The sequence below is a fragment of the Mytilus californianus genome, unplaced genomic scaffold, assembly GCF_021869535.1.
Source record: "Mytilus californianus isolate M0D057914Y unplaced genomic scaffold, xbMytCali1.0.p SCAF_12, whole genome shotgun sequence".
Classification (NCBI taxonomy): domain Eukaryota; kingdom Metazoa; phylum Mollusca; class Bivalvia; order Mytilida; family Mytilidae; genus Mytilus; species Mytilus californianus.
In genome coordinates this window covers 53,035,629-53,060,641 of record NW_026262604.1, presented here as the reverse complement: position 1 = coordinate 53,060,641, position 25,013 = coordinate 53,035,629, and the positions used below count along the sequence as shown (strand labels likewise).

At 32.1% G+C, this 25,013-nt stretch overlaps 1 protein-coding gene across 1 annotated transcript in view; it reads left to right on the top strand.

The window, feature by feature from the left end:
- The window catches only part of LOC127721997 (ornithine decarboxylase-like), a 90,385-nt gene that overhangs the window by 7,367 nt on the left and 58,005 nt on the right, over positions 1 to 25,013 (top strand). The window lies entirely within an intron of this gene.

The following is a 25,013-nucleotide window of genomic DNA, read 5'->3' as shown; positions in this document are numbered from 1 at the left end:
CAGACTGTTTCACACAAAAACAATATATTCTATATACAGGAACATTCTCTATGGTGAATTTCACTTGCGCGAATGTGAGGTATATGAAATTTTGCGTAATTCTTTTTGACTTCTAATAGCCATACATTGAGTGAGTGTTCATTCTGGTTGGTTTTCATTATTTTTTATTTATGGTTAGTTTTGGTTTTTTTTGTTTCCGGTTTTTAATGTAGGGATTTGATTGTCTCCGTCTTGCACTCGTTCGTGGATAAATTAGTTTTCTTTGTAGAACATTCACTTATGAATACGTGTAAGGCTTATCTATGTCAAATTGGCTTTATTATTCATACCATTTTATATATTCTTAGCTATATGATAATAAAAGTACATGTATATGAAAAACAACTGATTACCTCATGTCCAACAGAGTTAATTTTCCCCTGGATTTGGTTGCTGATGGGTATTAATTTTTCCACTATTTCTACATGTTTATTAACATCGACACAGGTCTTACTGAATCTCTATTTAGCCAGCAAAATATCTTCAGCGTTATGAAAATCAACCAATTTTCTATATGTACATACGAGTATATCTCAAAACTATAGAAACAAAAGTCACTCAAACTAAAAGAGAGGTGAAAGATACCAAAGGGACATTCAAACTGGTAAGTCGAAAATAAACTGACAACGTCATGGCATAAAAAAAAACAAACAACAGTACACAAAACACAACATAGAACACTAAAGACTGAGCCACATGAACCCCACAAAAAAAACAGGGGGTTATCTCAGGTGCTTCAAAATGGTAAGCAGATCCTGCTCCACATGTGGCACCTGTCTTGTTGCTCATGTAAGTACAAACCCGGAGATAAGTCTTATTCGGTAGGTCACATTCACATTTTCTTAAGTAATTATAAGTTGTTTGTTCTTTTTTGTTGTGATGCTGCCTTTTTTTGCCTGTGTGGTGTAAATTAATGTAACGGTTCTGTCTACCCTGTACTCCTTAAATGTAGATTTTCATATCGAAGTTTCATAACTGGTCATATGTAAGGGTGAGATAATTAAATGTACTGACGGTTTATGAATTTGTTAGCGTCTTTGGGTTAGCTAAATAAACTCATCATAGATACAAGGATTGAAATTTTGTACGCCAGAAAATGTTAAAAAGGCAAAATAAAGTCATTTGACGACTGGCAAAGTAACAGATTAAGTAGGAGCTACACCTGTTTGTTATCAGAAAACAGATAAACTTTACTGATTTTACTTTTTATATTACATTATAATTCATGATCACGACTTATTCCCCCTTAATTTCAGGAGGATACCGTACATTCAGAGCTGATTTTTTGTATAATAATTATACAGAATAGTTTTTTTTTCCCTGAATAGTTTTGAAATGCTTCCTTTATTATTCATATTATTTCAAAGAACGTAATCGATATAAAATGTCTGACCGCTTAATGGGTTTTAAAGCTTTGATAAGTTAAATGTAACAAACGCTGATATGTACTAAGTAAGGGTTTAGATAATGGACTTAATGTTTATTTTTCACTGATACCGTTTTAATGGACAAGCGATGTGTCAAGCAATAATTCCTCTTAAACTGATACCATCAGAAAGTTATATTTATTATATTTGGTTCTTATTTTTATCAACAGCCTTGCTTGTTCTTTTAATCGTGTGAGACAGATTTAATGCGTGGGCTTCTTAAGACCGTTAAGAAGCTATTATAAGCCTTCCGCGTACCGCTACTTAGAGAATGTCTCTTACTTATCTTACGATACAGTTTAGTTTTCTGATCTGTAATTTTACCGATTGTGTTTTATTTCCGATTGCAAAAATTTGACTGAATGTGGATTCGCATGGCGGGTCCTGTATGCATATCAAGAGACGCTCACTATGTCGACGCAAACGGTCTCCTTTTGGAGTGCTTGCAATTCCCTCAGATTTTTTTTGTTACCTTAAATTGTCTATTCACGAGATTTGAACATATGTAAACTACTGCTGCCTTGATTTTATTCTCCTTTGAGTTATACACTCAAGGATATCCATAGTTTTGTTTTAACGAGGTTCATATAGGTCCTTTTGTAGTTTAAAGGGTTGTATATTATTTAATGTCTTTGTTGTTTCTACCGGGAACAGTATCCTTTTTAAAAATCTGTTTTGTGAAATCTAGGATTAGATAATTTTCATGTAACAATAGTTCGTGAATTATATGATATCATAATGTGATATAATACGCTTTTAAGCAATCTGTTTTATAAAAAGACCATAAACCCACTTATTCATGGTATGGTATCAATATTTCTGACCTCTGTAATTTCTTGAGTCTGTAAAAAGACTAGCTACAACGTAGACCTATATGCACGTGTAGTTAATAAATTAAATTAAAAAAACTGTTATGAAACAGACACACATCTATCTATGATACTAGATACGAAATAAATAGCTAAAGGTCGGCCTCTGATGAGGGTTTACCTGGGAATACTCCCGAAAGAACCCGAAACATTGCATATTAAATTCTAAAGAATTAAGCAATAAAAAGTACGTAGTGTCAGGTCAGAAATATTGATACCATACCATGAATAAGTGGGTTTATGGTCTTTTTATAAAACACTATACTATATGCACAATGTAATAGTATACAATTCTATATGTATATAATACTGTACATCTTTCTTTATGTATATAACACTGTACATCTTATACAATATACATGTAACTAGTTATGTAAATAACATAGATCTACTATATAGCTATCACTATTTACATATGAAACAAAGATATACCTGAAACAATAAAGTAATGAATAAAAATAAAATAAAATAATACAGAAACAAAATGTATGCATATAACATACAAGACACTGATATATATATATATATATATTGGAAAATGATACCGAATCATATTTGACTGAAACATGGAAGTTATACTATTATACTAGCAAACAACCTTATGTCAACATAGTCCTTAAACATACTTGAAATATTTGCAATTGGACGTATAGCAATCAACAATCAATAATTCATCACTATGTTAAACCTAAGAAGGTAACATGGAAAATAATTACAAACTGATATGATTGTAAATGAACTAGCTAAGGGAAGTTATACTATTATACTAGCAAACAACCTTGTGTTATCACTATATATATCATCGTCTAAAACATACATGAAATATTTGTCACTGGACTTTAAGTAACCACAATCAATAATTCATCGCTGTATCGTGTCAAACCTTAGAAGGTAGCATGGAAACTAACTACAAACTAATATGATTGTCAATGAACTATGGAAGTTATACTATTATACTAGCAAACAACCTTGTTTCACCACTATATGTATCATAGTTCTAAACATACATGAAATATTTGCCACTGGATGCTAAGCAACCAACAAATCTTTAATTCATCGCTGAATCATGTCAAACCTCAGAAGGTAGCATGGAAACTAACTACAAACTAATATGATTGTCAATGAACTATGGAAGTTATACTATTATACTAGCAAAACAACCTTATGTCATCACTATATCATAGTCCTAAACATACATGAAATATTTGCCACTGGATGCTAAGCAACCAACAAATCTTCAATTCATCGCTGTATCATGTCAAACCTTAGAAGGTAGCATGAAAACTAACTACAAACTAATATGATTGTCAATGAACTATGGAAGTTATACTTTTATACTAGCAAACAACCTTATGTCATCACTATATCATAGTCCTAAAAATACATGAAATATTTGCCACTGGATGCTAAGCAACCAACAAATCTTCAATTCATCGCTGTTTCATGTCAAACCTTAGAAGGTAGCATGGAAACTAATTACAATAATTTGATTGTCAATGAACTATGGAAGTTATACTATTATACTAGCAAACAACCTTGTTCCACCACTATATGTATCATATTTCTAAACATACATGAAATATTTGCCACTGGATGCTAAGCAACCAACAAACTTTAATTTATCGCTGTATCATGTCAAACCTTAGAAGGTATCATGAAAATTAACTACAAACTAATATGATTGTCAATGAACTATGGAAGTTATACTATTATACTAGCAAACATCCTTGTTTCACCACTATATGTATCATAGTTCTAAACGTACATGAAATATTTGCCACTGGATGCTAAGCAACCAACAAACTTTAATTTATCGCTGTATCATGTCAAACCTTAGAAGGTATCATGAAAACTAACTACAAACTAATATGATTGTCAATGATCTATGGAAGTTATACTACTATACTAGTAAACAACCTTATGTCATCACTATGTCATAGTCCTAAACATACATGAAATATTTGCCACTGGATGCTAAGCAACCAACAATCGTTAATTTATCGCTATATCATGTCAAACCTTAGAAGGTAGCCTGGAAACTAACTACAAACTAATATGATTGTCAATGAACTATGGAAGTTATACTATTATACTAGCAAGCAACCTTATGTCATCACTATATCATAGTCCTAAACATACATGGTATATTTGCCATTGGATGCTGTATCATGTCAAACCTTAGAAGGTATCATGAAACCTAACTACAAACTAATATGATTGTCAATGAACTATGGAAGTTATACTATTATACTAGCAAACAACCTTATGTTATCACTATATATAGCATCGTCTAAAACATACATGAAATATTTGTCACTGGACTTTCAGTAACCACAATCAATAATTCATCGCTGTAACGTGTCAAACCTTAGAAGGTAGCATGGAAACTAACTACAAACTAATATGATTGTCAATGTACTAAGGAAGTTATACTATTATACTAGCAAACAACCTTATGTAATCACTATATCATAGTCCTAAACATACATGAAATATTTGCCACTGGAGGCTAAGCAACCAACAATCTTTAATCTATCGCTGTTTCATGTCAAACCTTAGAAGGTAGCATGGAAACTTACTACAAACTAATATGATTGTCAATGAACTATGGAAGTTGTACTATTATACTAGCAAACAACCTTATGTCATCACTATATCATAGTCCTAAACATACATGAAATATTTGCCACTGGATGCTTAGCAGCTAAAAATCTTTAATTTATCGCTATATCATGTCAAACCTTACAAGGTAGCATGGAAACTAACTACAAATTAATATGATTGTCAATGAACTATGGAAGTTATACTATTATACTAGTAAACAACCTTATGTCATCACTATATCATATTCCCTAACATACATGAAATATTTGCCACTGGATGCTAAGCAACCAAAAATCGTTAATTTATCGCTGTATCATGTCAAACCTTAGAAGGTAGCATGGAAACTAACTACAACTAATATGATTGTCAACGAACTATGGAAGTTATACTATTATACTAGCAAACAACCTTATGTCATCACTATATCACAGTCCTAAACATACATGAAATATTGGCAACAGGACGTTAAGCAACTAATATCGATAATAATTATTATGTCAAGCCGTTGAAGGTTACATGGAAATTAATAACAAATAAATATGATTGTCAATGAACAACGAAAGTAATACTATTATACTAGCAACAGATCGTTGGCGTTTCAATGGGCAGAGTTGCCTCCCTGGAAATATCTGATATTGCTATATTTAACCATAATTATAGACATAAAACAGAGAAATACCCTACGAAAATAATATTAAATTCCACTAAAGAATGAGAATTGATGGATTTAATATATTTAATGAAGAAGGTGAACAAAGTGAACAACTATTTGAAATAGTACATTGTTTTCATTCCTTCTGAAGGTACGAGAATTCTTAGAATCAATAGCAACATGTACTTATAAGATAAACGTAGAAATACGGTCTAAAGTGTAAATGTCTTGCGGACTCCTCCCTAACAAATACAGTTGGGCTGAGTTAGCATAGATGCAGACAGCAACTTCGAAAGAAACCAAATATTAGAAAACAAGTGGCAGAAATATCTTGAATATCTTAACATGGTAATAACAAAATTTGGTATATATTTCGGAAAGATCCGATTGCCAAAAAACAAAAAAAAAAACAAAAAAAAAAACAAAAAAAAAAACAAAAAAACTAAAAAAAAAAAACAAACTATCTAAATCCAAACCAGATATTGGTTTAAAAAACAATAAGAATATTGGCAACATGATAATTAATCATTAAGCCGAAGACATTGATTCACAATACCCCACCACGGGAGGCTTTAGTATACAATCATTATACTGTGAAACAGATGTAAAAAGACGTGATGCCGATTTATTTCAAGAGATCACCTACAAGGGAAAACAGAATGGTTCCTGTTATATTCATGCATAGACCCGACATGGTATCTACACAAACCTCTTCAATTGTTAAACATGGAGACATTGGTATATTATCAAATAGGTGTTAAAACATACACGGCAGTCTAGTGTGAATTCAACAGTATAGCACTGATAACTACTAACCATTAGATCTCGTGTAGATTTATGATAGATTAGATTACGAGAATAAAGACAATAAGTCTTTTCATTATATATATGAATAATTAACCAAAGGTGCTGATCTACTTGGTCAGTTTCTTTAGTCTGTAAAAAGACTAGCTACAACGTAGACCTATATGCACGTGTAGTTAATAAATTAAATAAAAAAAAAACTGTTATGAAACAGACACACATCTATCTATGATACTAGATACGAAATAAATAGCTAAAGGTCGGCCTCTGATGAGGGTTTACCTGGGAATACTCCCGAAAGAACCCGAAACATTGCATATTAAATTCTAAAGAATTAAGCAATAAAAAGAACGTAGTGTCAGGTCAGAAATATTGATACCATACCATGAATAAGTGGGTTTATGGTCTTTTTATAAAACAATGTTAATCAGGCAAGGCATTCTCAAGATACGGTGCTAAAAAAATCTAAATTTAACCAAAAAGTATACACACCGTTAGACTATCATAATAAAGTTTGAAGTTAATCAAGTAAGTCATTCTCAAGATACGGTGCGACATGTTTACGACGGACAGACGGACATTTGTATACCATAATACGTCCCGTCAAAATTTGACAGGCGTATAAAAAAACTTTTTAAAAAGGAATAAATGTTTTATACAGAAAAAAAGGATAGCATTTGTCTACCTTAAGAAACTATTCCTACCAATTAACCCGTTCATACCATGAAAGCGTAAAAACAAGATATTATACTAGTAAGAAAATCAACACTGAATGCAATGCATTAAACACAAGCCAACAATTTAAACAGGCAGCAGCTGAAAAACGGGACCTTGTTGTTTTTGAGCTGCACAGATTTGGGGAAAATTACAAATTCAGTAATGAAATGAATTTTTACTACATGTAAATGTAAATATTATTTCCCTAATATTGTTTTTAAAGATTTTCGGTAAAGTAACACAGTGTCTTGCTCACACTTCTTTAAACATATGTCTAGAATACATATTTCTTAATTCCTTCTGGAAATCAATAGCTTTCAATAACTTAAAAAGAAATAAAGTAAGTTTTTTTCACTTTGACCTTTGTCAATTATCTTTTAAATTGGTGACCAATCGTCGCAGTTAATGAATTTTAGTACGACAAAATTCCTGGTATTTATACCAGGAGCCGCACAACTGACGACTGGCGGCTAATCGTACGAATTTTTCGTTTGTAGAGCCACTGGCATATTTTTACAGTGATAAAATTCAAATGTTTGTAATGTTGACTATATACTCAACAGGATAACAGTTAATATTAATAGCAATTTATTTTGCAAAAGAAAGGCATCAACATTGTGAGAAAGTTGTAGGTCCATAAAAAGTGTAGATTACATGGGCATACAACTTTTAGCAGATGAGAAATTATATAAGTATCATTTCTTATCAAAAGTTATTGCATAGGCCTGTTACCTGAATAAGTGAACTTTATAACAAAAACTATCAAATCCTAAATTAAGCATGTTATCACTATGAAAATGAACTTCAAACTTTACACTGTTGTGTAATGGTCTGTATAATTGTTGGTGAAATTTTGATTTTTCCTTCCAGAGTTATGGACTTTTTCATATGAAAAGGGGGGAGTCAATTGTTTACATGCCATATTCGCCTCGAATTTATTAAGTTCTACATAAACAAAACAAGAAACACCTTTTTTATATTCCTTGTTCAGCATTACTGTTATATCAATACGTATTTATACATTGTAGCATAAAAATGTATCATTATGATATAGTAATCTTTCAGAATAGCATAGTGAGGTGATAAGCTAGTATGAAAAGGGCGGCTCCATATTATATCAAGATGTCTTTGCAGTATACGACTTTATCGTCGTAAGATAGTAATATGACAGAATAGTATGAAAAAGTTGTTCCATGTTATATCGAGATGATTGTATAGTATACAAATTTATCGTATTAAGATAATTACATGACATAATAGTATAGTGACGTGACAAAATAGTATGAAAAAGTTGCTCAGTGTTATATTAAGATGTCTTTATAGAATAAAATGTATCTTTATGACATAGCAATGTTCCATAATAGTATAGTAAAATGACTAATCAGTATGAAAACGTAGCTCCGTGTTATACCAAGATGTCTTCATAGTATAAGAGAGTATCTTCATGACAAAGTAAAATGACAGAATAGTATGAAAAGGTACCTCCATATCATATCAAAACGTCTTTATAGTATATGAGTTTATCTTAGTGATATAGCAAATTGACAGAGTAGTACAGTCAAATGTCGTAATAGTATAGAAAAATTGCTTCATGTTATATCTCAACCCTTAATGATGTGATTACCGTTATCATAAGGCAGCTGTGGCGTTCCATATTATCTGGACAAAAATTGATATCACTGCAAATATGACATATTGATAGACAGACAGACTGTTTCACACAAAAACAATATATTCTATATACAAGAACATTCTCTATGGTGAAGTTCACTTGCGCGAATGTGAGGTATATGAAATTTTGCGTAATTCTTTTTGACTTCTAATAGCCATACATTGAGTGAGTGTTCATTCTGGTTGGTTTTCAATATTTTTTATTTATGGTTAGTTTTGGTTTTTTTTGTTTCCGGTTTTTAATGTAGGGATTTGATTGTCTCCGTCTTGCACTCGTTCGTGGATAAATTAGTTTTCTTTGTAGAACATTCACTTATGAATACGTTTAAGGCTTATCTATGTCAAATTGGCTTTATTATTCACACCATTTTATATATTCTTAGCTATATGATAATAAAAGTACATGTATATGAAAAACAACTGATTACCTCATGTCCAACAGAGTTAATTTTCCCTTGGATTTGGTTGCTGATGGGTATTAATTTTTCCACTATTTCTACATGTTTATTAACATCGACACTGGTCATACTGAATCTCTATTTAGCCTGCAAAATATCTTCAGCGTTATGAAAATCTACCAATTTTCTATATGTACATACGAGTATATCTCAAAACTATAGAAACAAAAGTCACTCAAACTAAAAGAGAGGTGAAAGATACCAAAGGGACATTCAAACTCGTAAGTGGAAAATAAACTGACAACGTCATGGCATAAAAAAAAAACAAACAACAGTACACAAAACACAACATAGAACACTAAAGACTGAGCCACATGAACCCCACAAAAAAAAAACAGGGGGTTATCTCAGGTGCTTCAAAATGGTAAGCAGATCCTGCTCCACATGTGGCACCTGTCTTGTTGCTCATGTAAGTACAAACCCGGAGATAAGTCTTATTCGGTAGGTCACATTCATATTTTCTTAAGTAATTATAAGTTGTTTGTTCTTTTTTGTTGTGATGCTGTCTTTGTTTACCTGTGTGGTGTAAATTAATGTAACGGATCTGTCTACCCTGTACTCCTTAAATGTAGATTTTCATATCGAAGTTTCATAACTGGTCATATGTAAGGGTGAGATAATTGAATGTACTGACGGTTTATGAATTTGTTAGCGTCTTTGGGTTAGCTAAATAAACTCATCATAGATACAAGGATTGAAATTTTGTACGCCAGAAAAAGTTAAAAAGGCAAAATAAAGTCATTTGACGACTGGCAAAGTAACAGATTAAGTAGGAGCTACACCTGTTTGTTATCAGAAAACAGATAAACTCTACTGATTTTACTTTTCATATTACATTATAATTCATGATCACGACTTATTCCCCCTTAATTTCAGGAGGATACCGTACATTCAGAGCTGATTTTTTGTATAATAATTATATAGAATAGTTTTCTTTTCCCTGAATAGTTTTGAAATGCTTCTTTTATTATTCATATTATTTCAAAGAACGCAATCGATATAAAATGTCTGACCGCTTAACGGGTTTTAAAGCTTTGATAAGTTAAATGTAACAAACGCTGATATGTACTAAGTAAGGGTTTAGATAATGGACTTAATGTTTATTTTTCACTGATACCGTTTTAATGGACAAGCGATGTGTCAAGCAATAATTCCTCTTAAACTGATACCATCAGAAAGTTATATTTATTATATTTGGTTCTTATTTTTATCAACAGCCTTGCTTGTTCTTTTAATCGTGTGAGACAGATTTAATGCGGGGGCTTCTTAAGACCCTTAAGAAGCTGTTATAAGCCTTCCGCGTACCGCTACTTAGAGAATGTCTCTTACTCATCTTTCGATACAGTTTAGTTTTCTGATCTGTAATTTTAACGATTGTGTTTTATTTCCGATTGCAACATTTTGACTGGGTGTGGATTCGCATGGCGGGTCCTGTATGCATACCAAGAGACGCTCACTATGTCGACGCAAACGGTCTCCTTTTGGAGTGCTTGCAATTCCCTCAGATTTTGTTTGTTACCTTAAATTGTCTATTCACGAGATTTGAACATATGTTAACTATTGTTGCCTTGATTTTATTCTCCTTTGAGTTATACACTCAAGTATATCCATAGTTTTGTTTTAACGAGGTTCATATAGGTCCTGTTGTAGTTTAAAGGGTTGTATATTATTTAATGTCTTTGTTGTTTCTACCGGGAACAGTATCCTTATTAAAAATCTGTTTTGTGAAATCTAGGATTAGATAATTTTCATGTAACAATAGTTCGTGAATTATATGATATCATAATGTGATATAATACGCTTTTAAGCAATCTTTCATTGAATGTTGTATCATCATCGTATACAGTTTTAGGAAAGAGGGGTAATTTTGAGAGATAACGAACAGTGCAATAAAATATTTGAAAAATTGAAAATGTGAAACATCGTCAATTAATATACGATTCGAATGTACCGGAAGTTATAATTATCTTCTAAAGAAACAGTGAAAAGAACATCTGACATTTTAATGGTGCTTTAGAACATATCTTATATGCGTAAACATATATGTATGGTATATAGTATATATTGATAAAACTTGGAGGTGAAGGCTATGAGGCCATTTTGCACTATTAATTGTTTTTAAAATAATTTATAATACTATACTACAATAATTAAACCGCGAAATATACTTTCAAATAAACAAATAGTCTTCGATACATAATTTTTTTATCAGTTTTTATTGGCTTTGAACTAGATTTTTAGTGACGGCGAGTACTGCCAGATCTGTGTGTTTTGTGTTTTGTGTTTTGTGTTTTGTGTTTTGTGTTTTATGTTTTTGTTAGTTGTTTTTGATCTTTTGTATCGACTAATGAGTTAAGCCCTTTTCAACTGATTGTTATAGTTTGTTCTAATAATGTGCTGTTACACCAATGGTTAAGGGAAAGTTGGCATCCCCGCAGACATGTTTATACTGCCACCTTCTGTGTATGTCTGTCATAGTCAGGAGCATGTTATTCAGTGGTTGTTGTTTGCTGATTATCATATTGGTTTCTTGTTTATTGTTTTTTACATAAATCAGACCGTTAGTTTTCTCGTTTGACTTTATTTACATTTTTCTGTGTCCTTTATAGCTTGCTATGCAGTTTGGGTTTTGCTCATTATTGAAGACTGTATAGTGATCTATAGTTGCTTACCTTCTACGTCATTTGGTCTCTGGTGGAGAATTGTTTCATTTGCAATCTTATCACATTTTCTTATTTTTAAATCAGGATATTAAGATACTTACAGTTCACTATACGTTAAATTGACAAGTAATGCGTTTCAGACTTATCAATGACGATATTAGATAACGTTAATAGTTCAAGGATCACAGGATACAATATGCAGGTAAAAGAAATTATCACAGGAAAAAAATAACTAGAAATTCGAAACATAGCGAAAACTGTACAAAAATTATCAGGCGAGTTTTCATTGGCGTTATTTGGCTTTAATGGTGAAATTTTAAAGCTTTTAGTTAATATAAAAATAAGGAGATGTAGCAGCAAGATTATTCAATTACAGAAAGTATCAATTATATCGGCAATCGGTATTCAATTTCCGCAAAGTTCAGTATACCTCAGCATTATCAGAGCGGTAAGTTAAATACAGGTAAACGAATTGCTAAAAATAGTTTAATATAATTATATTATGGTTTAAACAGCCTTTATCTGTAAATATTGATATATTTAGATTAGTTCCGCGTACTAAATGCATATTTGCATGCCAACCTAAATAGAAGGTATATCCGTTAAATACACATGATACATTGAAACTAACATTTAACAATTATTCCGATAGTTTATTCTGCACATTGTTTCATTGCGCCGTAATTCACGTTTTATTTTTGACAACCAATTATTCATTTAGTACTCTTCCAATATGAATGTATTGTTGAGAACGTAGGCATGAGGACAGACAACACCATAGCTATAATGTCTTGTAGTTACTTTTTGGCGGGTAACTTTCGTCTTTATTCTTGGCTTGAGGACTGGATAAGTCATAACAAGAAACAGAAATTACGAGAATAGTATCACAACAATATGACAGTTGTTTTTCTTTAGTTTGATGTGTTTGATCTTTTGATTTTGCAATTCCATAAGGGACTTTCTGTTTTGAATTTTCCTAAACTAAAATGGAGTTCGGTAGTATTGTTTTTTGGCTTTTAGTTCTTACGTCTTGACACAAATGCCACGTCTACTATGTAAATATTAATGTGTATGGAACGGATTTAGAGACATAGTCATATGTATTGGAGAGCATTTAGCTCTATACTTTATACTGAAATAAATAGCACATTTTGGACAAAAAAGGAGGTGCATTTAGCTTTCTTTAATATAAAATAATTTTTTTAATAACGAGGTGCATTAAGCTTCCTTACAATAAACTGATATCTATTAAGAAGGTGCATTTAACAATGTGTTAACAATACTGTGCTAATAACACCAATAAACATGATTTCAGTCAAAATAGCTTAGTTTTTAACAGGACCTCCATTACACAACGTAACCAGGTATAAGTAGCCCCACACACAACAGCTGGTCCAAGTACTGACGACACTTATACATTCTGTCCAGTACGTTAGAGTCCTCTAAGAGTAACAACCCATTTACAACAGATACAAAAGTAGTATTCAAAACCTAGAAGACCATTCTTTAATGGTAAAGGGCATTTTAATGCCTTCTGGACACAGTTTAGGTTATTGAGTAACATGTTCAGTTGGTCCAATGACAGACATATGGTGTAACTCATTCTGAATAGCCTTAAATATGAAGCCCGTAGTATATATTAATGAGCTTCCCGCGTCCTAACACGAAGAAATAAAACATGTATACGATGCCATTTCTCAGAGATTGGGGGATTACATTTTACCAACGACATATAGGACTACTTTGCAGTTTATTAAGCAGGAACACAAAGAAATCCTCCAAGAATACTAGTAGACTAGTAGAAGAGAGGCTGCAGATACCAAAGGGACATTCAAATTCTTCAGTTCAATATAAACTACGAACTATATAACTAAAACAAAAAGAAGACAAACAGACAAACAACAGTACACAAAACACAACAAAGTAAACTAAAGACATAGCAACAAGAACCCTCAACAAAAACTGTGAGTGATCTCATGTGCTCCGGACGGTTATGCAGATACTACTTTACATGTTGCACCTGTAGTGTTGCTCATGTAAGTACACACCCGTTGATAAGTTAAATTCGGCAGGTCACATTCGGGAAAAAAGGGACGGGTTTGTATTTACGACATATCCTTCGTCATCTGAGAAACAGATATTCCATAACGGTCAACCAACTCGTGATGGCGTCAATAAAATTTACAAAAAGATGATTTCAACTTGGAACTCTTGGTTCGAAAGCTTCCATGTTAGCAGCAACACTCTATCAAGGAAATCATGATAGGAATCACAAGCCCTGGAATATCGTATCAGCTATAAGGTATATACTCCGTATGCAGGTGCTGCTGGAATGTTGCTATATAGAAAGTTCACAATTGGGGGGCTATAATCATCTCTTTTGTCGTAAAGTGTTGTTTTTAACCGACCCTCATTGTCAAGTTCTACATGTAAGTCATACGATACAGACTTACCCGTTTCTACATATTCTTTATCTCAAAGTCGATGGTTGGAAAGATGCGTGCCACATAATCACCAATGTTTGAATACTGTAGTGATAGAACATCATCTATATAGCCGAAATTGCTACCGTTTATGTTATTGTTACTATTTTCTATCTTCTGAAACAGTTCCTGTATTAAGTCAGCCTCATATGAATAAAAAGAACAAGTCGGTTGGTTCCCATGTAATGCCTATTATTTTTTTTGAAAAACACGTCCTCCAAACGTAGCAATTTTTTTTTTTAAAGTACGATTTATCGCTGCCTAAGACAAGATACTTATTAAAAGGCTGCCAGAGATCAATCGATAGTGTATGAGGTCCGCATACAGAAACCAGCTTCATTGGAAGAGGTACGATTGTGAAGACAGGACAGGTCAGGAAAATATTGAAATTTTGCAAGTAGGCGGGACGCAAGATCAGTCTGTGATTCATTTTAAGTTGCAATATGGATAAGCTGAGCTTCGACAATAATACCAGGTTGCAATTGGAGAGGTAAAAAAGGACAAAAGGAAATATGAATAGTCATAAAATCTGAAAAGAAGGGAAAATGTTTTTATAGACGAGAACCAGGGGGACACCTGAATTAAGATTTTAGCAAATATTTAGCCAATTAGAACCCAGTTAATCAAGAAGGAGATAGTGATAAAAGATTGGAAAAAGAGGAGATTTAACGAATGATCAGCCACAATTGGCTTTTCAAAATAATTAGAATAAGATAAACTACAGCGAGATGGGTCTGTTGACCAGGTCACAGACTATGTAAGTGAGGTTGACGAGATTTTAGAAATTAAAGGCGACAACAGACATAAAACAAACAAGAGTATAAATAAATTCAATATATAGAAACCCATATTACTCATACTTTACCTGGTAATAATATATATTAAGAAACCAGACAGAATTGGTATTGAAGATTTTAATAGCTCTGAGGAGAACACAGAGTTTGAAATAGTTATTGATAAGGTTAGTGCAGTTACAAATAAGGCTCCAGTGTTTATGGGAGGTCAGTCAGTAATAGCTGTTATAGATACAGGGACAGAAGTAACTATGCTAAGGAATCATTACTTGACAGGTTTAAAAAGTGACATGGCCCAAACTCGAAGAAGGCAAAAATGAGATTAGTTGTTGCCGATCGCAAAACAAAGAAAACATGAAAACGTAAGGGGATGATATTGTAGATATAGTTACATTAAAATTCCCATCTTTGGGAGGTTTATATTAGCCCAATAAGAGATAATATTTTATTATGATTTTTTAGCATTGAAGAAGTTGATATAACCCATAGTACGAGGCGGGATAAGAAGTCGAGGGTACATGGGCAAATTGTGAAGTTGTACTTGTTATAAGCAGATGTGATAATGTCTCACACTACACGAAAAGGCAAGATTTACAACAATTTGGGCAATTATGTAAATGTTTGACAAATGTAACTACTTTTCTGCCAGATATATTTGCGGACCTACTATTGTATATGTAAATGTATTATTCCTTTGGCGTTATTTAGGACGTCCTCAAAGATATGCTAAAGATAATTATTTTATTTCTATAGCTTTATGCATATTCCAAAGATATGTAAAGATAGGCCTTAGATTTGCATGCACTTTCCAGGATAGGAGATATATGCAAAGTTTAAAATTTGCATAAATGTTTTACAGGGGTGTGGGCAGTTTTTTTAGACCGCGGTTTATAAAACATTTACAACCAATGTAAATGCTGTCAAATGTTTCTGTTATATTTGCAAACGTTTCTCGATATCGTTCATGCATGTAAAGAAATGTACTTTATTTACATATACTTTCCAGTATTATAGTTATTTTGATAAATATTGATATTTGCAAAATATCTTTACACATGTATGCAAAGTTTTGAGAGACCGCGGGTTATAAAACATCTACAGCTAAAGTAAATGCTGTCAAATGTTTGTGTTATATTTGCAAACGTTTGTCGATATAGTTTATGTATGTAAAGATATGTATTTTATTTACTAATGCTTTCCATTATCATAAATATTTTGATAAATATTAATATTTGCAACATATCTTTACACAGGTATGCAAAGTTTTGAGAGACCGCGGGTTATAAAACATCTACAGCCAAAGTAAATGCTGTCAAATGTTTGTGTTATATTTGCAAATGTTTGTCGATATAGTTTATGTATGTAAAGATATGTATTTTATTTACTAATGCTTTCCATTATCATAAATATTTTGATAAATATTGATATTTGCAACATATCTTTACACAGGTATGCAAAGTTTTGAGAGACCGCGGGTTATAAAACATCTACAGCCAAAGTAAATGCTGTCAAATGTTTGTGTTATATTTGCAAACGTTTGTCGATATAGTTTATGTATGTAAAGATATGTATTTTATTTACTAATGCTTTCCAGTATTATAATTATTTTGCTAAATATTAATATTTGTAACATATCTTTACACAGGTATGCAAAGTTTTGAGAAACCGCGGTTTATAAAACATTTACAACCAAAGTAAATGCTGACAGATATTTGCTTATTTTTGCAAACATTTGTCGGATGTATTCATGTACGTAAGGAAATGCATTTTATTTACTTCATAGTTATTATATGAAACATTGATACTGTTAAGTTGTCTTTACACAGGTATAGCTTTACGAGACTGCAGTTTATATCTCGCATGCACAACAAACGTAAATGAGGGTCGTGATTAGAGCTAAAAGAAGAAAAAAAGAAAATAATTTACTCCCAAAAATTTAGATAAAAAGGGTCTAATATATACAGAATAGAAAATAATCATGACAACGGATATAAAATATAAAAAACAAATAGAGAAATATGACCTAAATTAGCATAGAATACAGATATGAAAGACCCCATTCGGATCCTAGTAAATGCTGAAAGATGTGTCGACTATTTCGCATTTATGGAAAAAATAAATCCATATATTGTAAAGTAATTTTTGCAGCAAAGTTCACGTATTGATAGTTTCAGAGAGTCACACCGAGCGAATATTTGAATTGAAGTAGATATTGTTCTTCCCGATTCAAAACAGAACTGATTGAAGATATAATTAATGATATTAAAAAATGGCAGGGTGCTTTTTAAATGTCGGATCGATGATATTTTTTTTTCTTTTTGAATAAATAAAATCTCCAAAGCTTTACTCCAGAACCATGGAAAATATTTAAAACAGTAATGGGAATTTTTTTTAAAATTATTGCTTGCATAACAAAACACAAATGCTTTAAAATGTTCATAACTTTCCTTACAGCAGAGATTACAGTTCGATATGCTTGTATCAGAACGGAAACTTTAACTAAGCCGATGAATTGTAACAGTAAACTAAGATTTTTTTTTATATCTATAGACACATAATAAATTGGTTGATGGATTGATTTGTGTAAACGTCTAGTTGCAAATACTACATGAATCTAAGGTGTAGGAAGAAATGCACTCTTATTATAACACTGTACTAAATTGTAAGCAGCTTTACCTTTTGTACTTTAAAATATGAAAACAACGGTGTCATTCAGGAATGAACTCTAAACTAGAATAAATAAGATAAAATCGACAAAGACAGTACGTTTTCTCAACCCAAGCTTAAGTCTACCAATCTTGGCGTGGACTTGGAAAAAAGTTAGTTTAGCTTCTGCTTATTTGTGATCTTTTTTTCATTTTAAACAAGAGAATACAAATTAATTATTTCAATATAATTTGAGCCAAAGCGTGTGTTTTGCATGATCCTACAATTTGAAAATACACGAGTATGCACATGCATGTATTTTATCAGAATGTTTATGTTTGCAATTGAAAATGTCTAATTATACAATAAAGAAAGAGCATGAATCAACTATCCATTAATAGGTGGTAAATGTGTCACTTGTATGTAAATGAAGGGATTTTCATGACTGTGAAATGGTTCATCTTTTAGCACTACAGGGTACTTTAAAAGGAAAACCGTATGTGTTAATTACCAAAATTTATCAAATAACGCTTAGTGTGTATAATAAAATTCAGACGTTGTAAAGAGATTGATAATATACCAATTACGCAAGCCAAAAATATGCCAGATAAAAACATCGGTATCATTCTGTAATTAAACATGCAGTTTGTATTCGTGAAAACGTGTTAATTCTTTGAAAAACGCAAATAATTTAAAAGTTTACATGCTAGAAAATTAAAGAAGAAATAAGAACAGTTACTGTAACATTGTATCTAAAAATATGTTGAAATTATATACAGTAAAACTGTTTTTAAACAATTATCTTTTGTATATAAAAACATTCTTGTTTCCCGGCTTCTCATAGCAGATATAATAGATTCGATGCAAAGCAAGTAATTTAATTTTTGAATCAGGTATTATCTCTGTATTTCGTGTTTTAACAAGAATAAAAATGACCAACATAAATGAAAAAAGACTACATCAATTTCAATAATCTTCCTGCTCCTGTATTAGTTTTATTCTAATGATATATGCAAGTATATTCAATGAATTCAAAATTTAAATAAAAAAATATTGGTGCCCTTTGGTTTTCCGATCTTGACTTTATCCTATTTAAAGGTATAATGATATAAAAAAAATCCCAGTAAATGTATTTGTTCCAATCGAAGGTTCAAAAATTTTAAAACATTTTCCTTTCCTTTCAAGATTACCATTTCATTTCAAATCAAAATAATGTTGTTGGTGAATGGTGTAAAGTTAATCGTCAATATCAAACTCGACCTCCATTTTGTCATCAGTGACAACATATTGAAATTTGAAAACCTTTGGATGAAAGGTTCATAAGTCATCGTACGGAAACGACTGGAGCTGCCCGCCCGCTCGTCCGCAGTACAACAACAGATCAATAACGGGAATGGAAATCCGGTAATAAAAATAGAAAGTCATTAATAAATGTAAATAAATCCGGTTTACTGTCAAATTCTGACATCCTCATGTTCATGTCGTATACTTGTAAACTGGTGTTTGTCTTTGAGTCGCTTTTTGTTTTTACTCAAATCAATAAGCAGTGTGTCGGCACTGATTTTTGAAAATTGTCAGCAACAAGGCTGATATATACCTGATATATAATATATAATATAACTTTTATAAACATCCGGCAAGAATTGTACACGTTAGAGAGCTAACAAGACCGGACGGAAGACGGACGCCCGGTATTTCTATGTCCCCATCAACTCGTCGCGCGGGGGACAAAAATCCAACGACATCTTAAAATCATTTTGAATTTAGATTCATATTAAATTGCACTTTGGTCTTCGAGGATGGGTGTGTTTTTGGTGGTTTTAGTTAGACATGATGAACATGCCTGGTACAGCTGGTAAATTACGCACCTTTTCACAAAGTGGGGAGACAAAACGACTCACAGACGATTAGCAAAGGTGCTTTTTTTTGGGGGGGGGGGGGGGGGGGCATATTGGTCACATAGGCGTCGGGAAAAGCCCGAGAGTACTCACACAGTGTTATAAAAAGTTTTTCTAACAAGTATACAAGTGTTTATGTAAATTAAAAGGGTTGCTGTTTCTCTATTTGCATAAATGAAAATGTGGGATACACACAGCAACCGGCCAATTAACGGCAATCAAAACCAAAGACATATAGAAAACACGTGACTTATGCAGGATGGACAAGTAATTTTTTACTGCTAATCTGTTACAGTAGTTTTGGTAAAGATTCGTTGGTCTCTTGAATATGAAAGTTAATAAGTATATTTAGTATAGCAAGTATTAAATCTATCAAATTATAACATCACATGTTCACAACAATAGTCAGATTTAAGCTATAACAGCAACATAGTTCAGTCTCCTAGTATGTATTTGTTAGTCTTGAAAAAACTAAATACTGGGATCATATTGTTTTACCAGTATCCTTTCAACAGTCCGTCCCTCACTTGGTATACTAGTATAAGTTTATACGGCTGATTTTGTAGGATTATGTACAGTTTTTAAGCTTAAACTTTTAAATGATGTACCTGGTGTTAGTACATACACTAAAGATTCGCATTTTGTCATTTTTTTCTTTTTTTTTCATGACAGATTGCTTAGTTTGGCATTTGGAAATATATTGCGCCGATTTATTTTTTACCTATATTGAGGGTGCATATATATTCTCAGGATTATGTTTTCTTTAATAATTTTTCACGAACGACAGAATGTTGAACTTGGTGTATTTAAGTGAAATTTTGCATACAGTTTGCAAGGTTTGTCCGACTATCTACGCACACAGCCCACACCTTTACATCATACAGAGTATCCTATATTTATATTGTGTATTGTATCAGGATGTTGATTTTCTTTTTAATTTTCACAACTAACAGAATGTTTAACCTTTCTTGACTGCTGCACCAAATGTGTTTTTCAGACACAACAATTCAAATTGCACTGTATCGTCCTGTAAATGCATGGAATATTTGCCACCGGACGTTGAGCAACAATCAATTAATCAACCAAAATTGTACCTATTTACCAAATTACGTTATTCTGTAACGTCACACGTTTTCTGTCAAATTCCCAGCGTATCGGTCAACTTTGAAGCAATGTATATAAAAAAAACAAGGATGATGACATATGTGTTTCTGACACTGAATTTTACATCTATAGGTCACTGACTGCCTTCAACAAATGAGAAAAGCCCATACCGCATAAGCAGCTATAAAAGGCAACGAAATTACATATTCAAACGAAAAAACTAACGACCCAATTTATGTACAAAATAATGAACGAAAAACAAATATGTTACATAACAACAAACTGAATTACAGGCTACTTGACTCGGAACAGGAACATACAGAATGTGGCGAAGTTAAACTCGTTTAAAGGCGCCAACCCTCCTTTAACCTGGGACAAAAAAATGGACCCCTGTTGTGTTCATTTTTCGCTACACTAACGGTGCAAAGCTTAAGATGGAATGGCGGACCAGTTTAACTTGGGACAGTGGTGTAACAGTACAACATAAGAATAAACTGTAGAAATCAGTTAAAAAAGACTTAACTCATCAGAATAGAATATAATACATATAACAAAAAACAGAGTGGACGTGTCATACACTTATCCGGGAATTACCCTTAACCCGAAAATTTACATTTATCCCATTACCCTTAACCAGGGAACAAACATATTCTGTAATATTTTTTCAACAAAGCAAAATTTGTAAAGTTTTTTTTTTAAATAGATTTACAGTTCACTAATAAGCATTTATCGGTATATAGTATTTCGATAATTTTTGAATAATGCACAAATATTGAAATTATTCTCATTTGTTAAGGGAATTTACATTGAAAAATTAAATTTCATGGAAAAGGAGACAACTGCAACTTATTACTCTTAAACGGAAACGCGTTTACTCTTATCCAGAAAATGTAATGTTTTATTATTGACTAATTGTCTGAACACAGAAAGGCATATCCAATTTTTAATCAACTAAAATAAATAGATATAAATGGATATAAATGAAATTTTATTTCCTCAATAGACTTGTAGCTTTAAAGTCGAAGGTAATTTTATTTTTGTATCATTCAGGAGACAATCATTTTATTTTCCGGGGTGGGGTTTGCAAGAAGATTTTGAAAAATAACACCCTAGCCTGGTAAGAGCCGAAAATAAATAACCTTGCATAAGAAAGGATTTAAATGGATGTTCGGTAAATAAACACAAAGTACAGGAACCAGTTGTGCACAAAAGTGAAAATAAATTTTCGCGCAAAAAATGTAAGCGTGCATAACGTTATGATAGATGGAAATGAATGGCCAATCCGAAAATACAACCACTTAATTTGAACTTCGGAGGATGGTTGTCGCATTAGCAATCATACCACATAATTCGAATTCAGGATATCCTGAAATATTTCATGACCTTTACAAATAATCGGTAAAAATTGATTTATTTCTAAAGGTCCTTCGGTATTTAAATTTCAGGATATCTTTAATATATGTGGATGAGCGCGAAAGTATTATATTTTTTTGTTCGTGTTTTTTATCTTCTTAAAATTCAACCACCATGGCTACCATGTCTAAAAACCATGTTACCTGAACATAGGAATTATATGCATTAATTGTCTAATATCTAGAAAACCATAATAGATAAATAAATCATTCGCGCAAAAAATGCTCAGAATATCAATTTTTACTTATTTCCCATTTCCACCAAAATGATCAGACGGCTTTTGACTTATTCGCGAAGTTTGCCTTTTATCTAGAAAACTATGATAAGTTGGAACTATAAAATAATCAACAATGCAAGATATATTTTTGACAGGTGAGCGATTCAGGCTATTAGGTATCTTGTAATTTTAGTTTAATGAATAAACTCTTATCCGATAAATGCAGCAACATATTTTCTCTCGAATATATGAGACAGACTACAATGTATATATAAGCTTTTGACGATATTTTACTGTATGTCAATACTCTTATCTCGGAAATAAAAAGTGAGTTCTCATTTGACGGAAAAACATACGATCAACAGCTGTTTTGCAGAACTACAGAAAATAAGATAACTCCGCTACTGTCAAACCCTCGGTTTCCTTAGAAACGGCTCACTATATATATACAGAGATAAGATAAAACGTATTTATAATAACACTTTATCATATTACAGCTACATGTATATAAATAAGTCTGAAAAATTAAGGCTGATATAAAAAAAAAAAAAAATCTAATTTTTCTGTTAACACTTCTCACAGATCATTTTACGTATTCAACTCACAATTATATGGAAATGATAATTTCTGTTGACCCTCAACTCCGTTTAAAACACGTACGAAATAGAAAACAATATTATGTATATAGATGAGACTATCTTATAAACATTCAGATGATACTTTCATCTGAATTAGTCTGGTTTTAGTATGCAATTTTATTTTTAATGTCAGTACTCTTAACCCGTCAAAATTTTATTAAAGAAAAGTACATGTATGATTCAGTGAAAGTGGATAGTTGCTTTGATGTTGTTGGTTTTTTCTCCTTTCTTTCCGGAATGAAACCAAGTTTCTTGTAAACTTGCGAAACTTATAAATAAAGTAATTTTGCTTTGAACTGCGCCTTAACATCACTGGGTCGATGCCACTACTGGCGGACGTTTCGTCCCCAAGGGTATCACCAGCCCAGTAGTCAGCACTTCGGTGTTGACATGAATATCTATTATATGGTCATTTTTTTTAAATTTCCTGTTACAAAACTTTGAATTTTTTGAAAAACTAAGGATTTTCTTATCCTATGAATAGATTACTTTAGCCGTATTTGGCACAACTTTTTGGAATTTTGGTTCAATGCTCTTCAACTTTGTACTTGTTTGGCTTTATAACTATTTTGATATGAGCATCACTGATGAGTCTTATGTAGACGAAACGCGCGTCTGGCGTTTCAAATTATAATCTTGGTACCTTTGATAACTTTTTACACCACTGGGAAACGACAAGACCATGTTATTATTGTTCATATCATACCTCCTTCCGAAGAAGTCTGCAATTTGACTTTTTATGTTGGTACTCTTATCCCGGAAATATGATGTAAAGAGAAAGTTTTTGTTGCAGGGAAAGCTGCGATGCTTTCCGTTTTCTCCCCTTTCTGCCCAAATATGACACAATATTGTTTCTTATATTCAGTACAACTACTCATATCATACCCTTTTAAATATTTAAAAACACATAAACGGGCAGTCGTGTGGAAAGAATGATTCCTATATACCCTAATAATTGCTTGCAAGACGTAAAACAAATACGACACAATTAATAGAAATAACGATAAAACAATGAATATTTCTATATTAGATTTGCATGCGAATAAGTTTGCAAAAATTTACCTGCAATTGTACTTTTTATGTCTGTACTCTTATCCCGGAAATATGCAATGGAGTTATGTAAGTATTAGTTACAATGATGTCGGTTGTCTCTGCTTTTTGATAAAATAACACAATACTTTTTTTGTAATATTCTTTAACGTTCTAAAAGGAAAGTCGAGAGGACAGACTGACGCCTAAATACCCATAACTTTGTTTCCAACACTAAAAGAACACAATATAGTAAATAGAAATATCAATTTAACAATACAGTAACTATAATCTTTTTTATTATACCTCTAGCTACACTACACAAATAGCGTTTATATCCTAAACACAATCCTAAGCACATTCTTGTCCCTCTTTCTGAAACGCCAAATTCATTTAAACACTTTTATCTATAGGCATTAAGCTTTTAAAAAATGTATGTGCCTAGGGATTGAGGGACTCGAATTTTTAATGTTTAGGAATTTTCGCGCTTAGGTATGTACATATTGTTTTGATTTCAGGAGTCCCAATTGATAATCATTTGGAGTTTGTGACGAATTGTGTCCGTTTGCACCTACACTATTTCTAGTGTTACAAATTTAAAACATAAACCCATTGAAATTTCCAAGATGATTTTTGACTCTCTACTCATATGAATGAGTTCAAAAGTAAATGATTATGACGACTTATATTTCACCACTCTGTGACATTGGTATCGGCATCAATATTTGCGAACAGGACCTCATTTTTCCTTTGTTTGATTCAAATATCATTTATAAGCAGCGTCACCTGGTCAAGGTAGATGAATCATTAAAAGAACAATAGACATTACAAGTTTATGATCTAAACAAAATAGGCATTATAAGTTTAGGACCTAAACACAATAGATA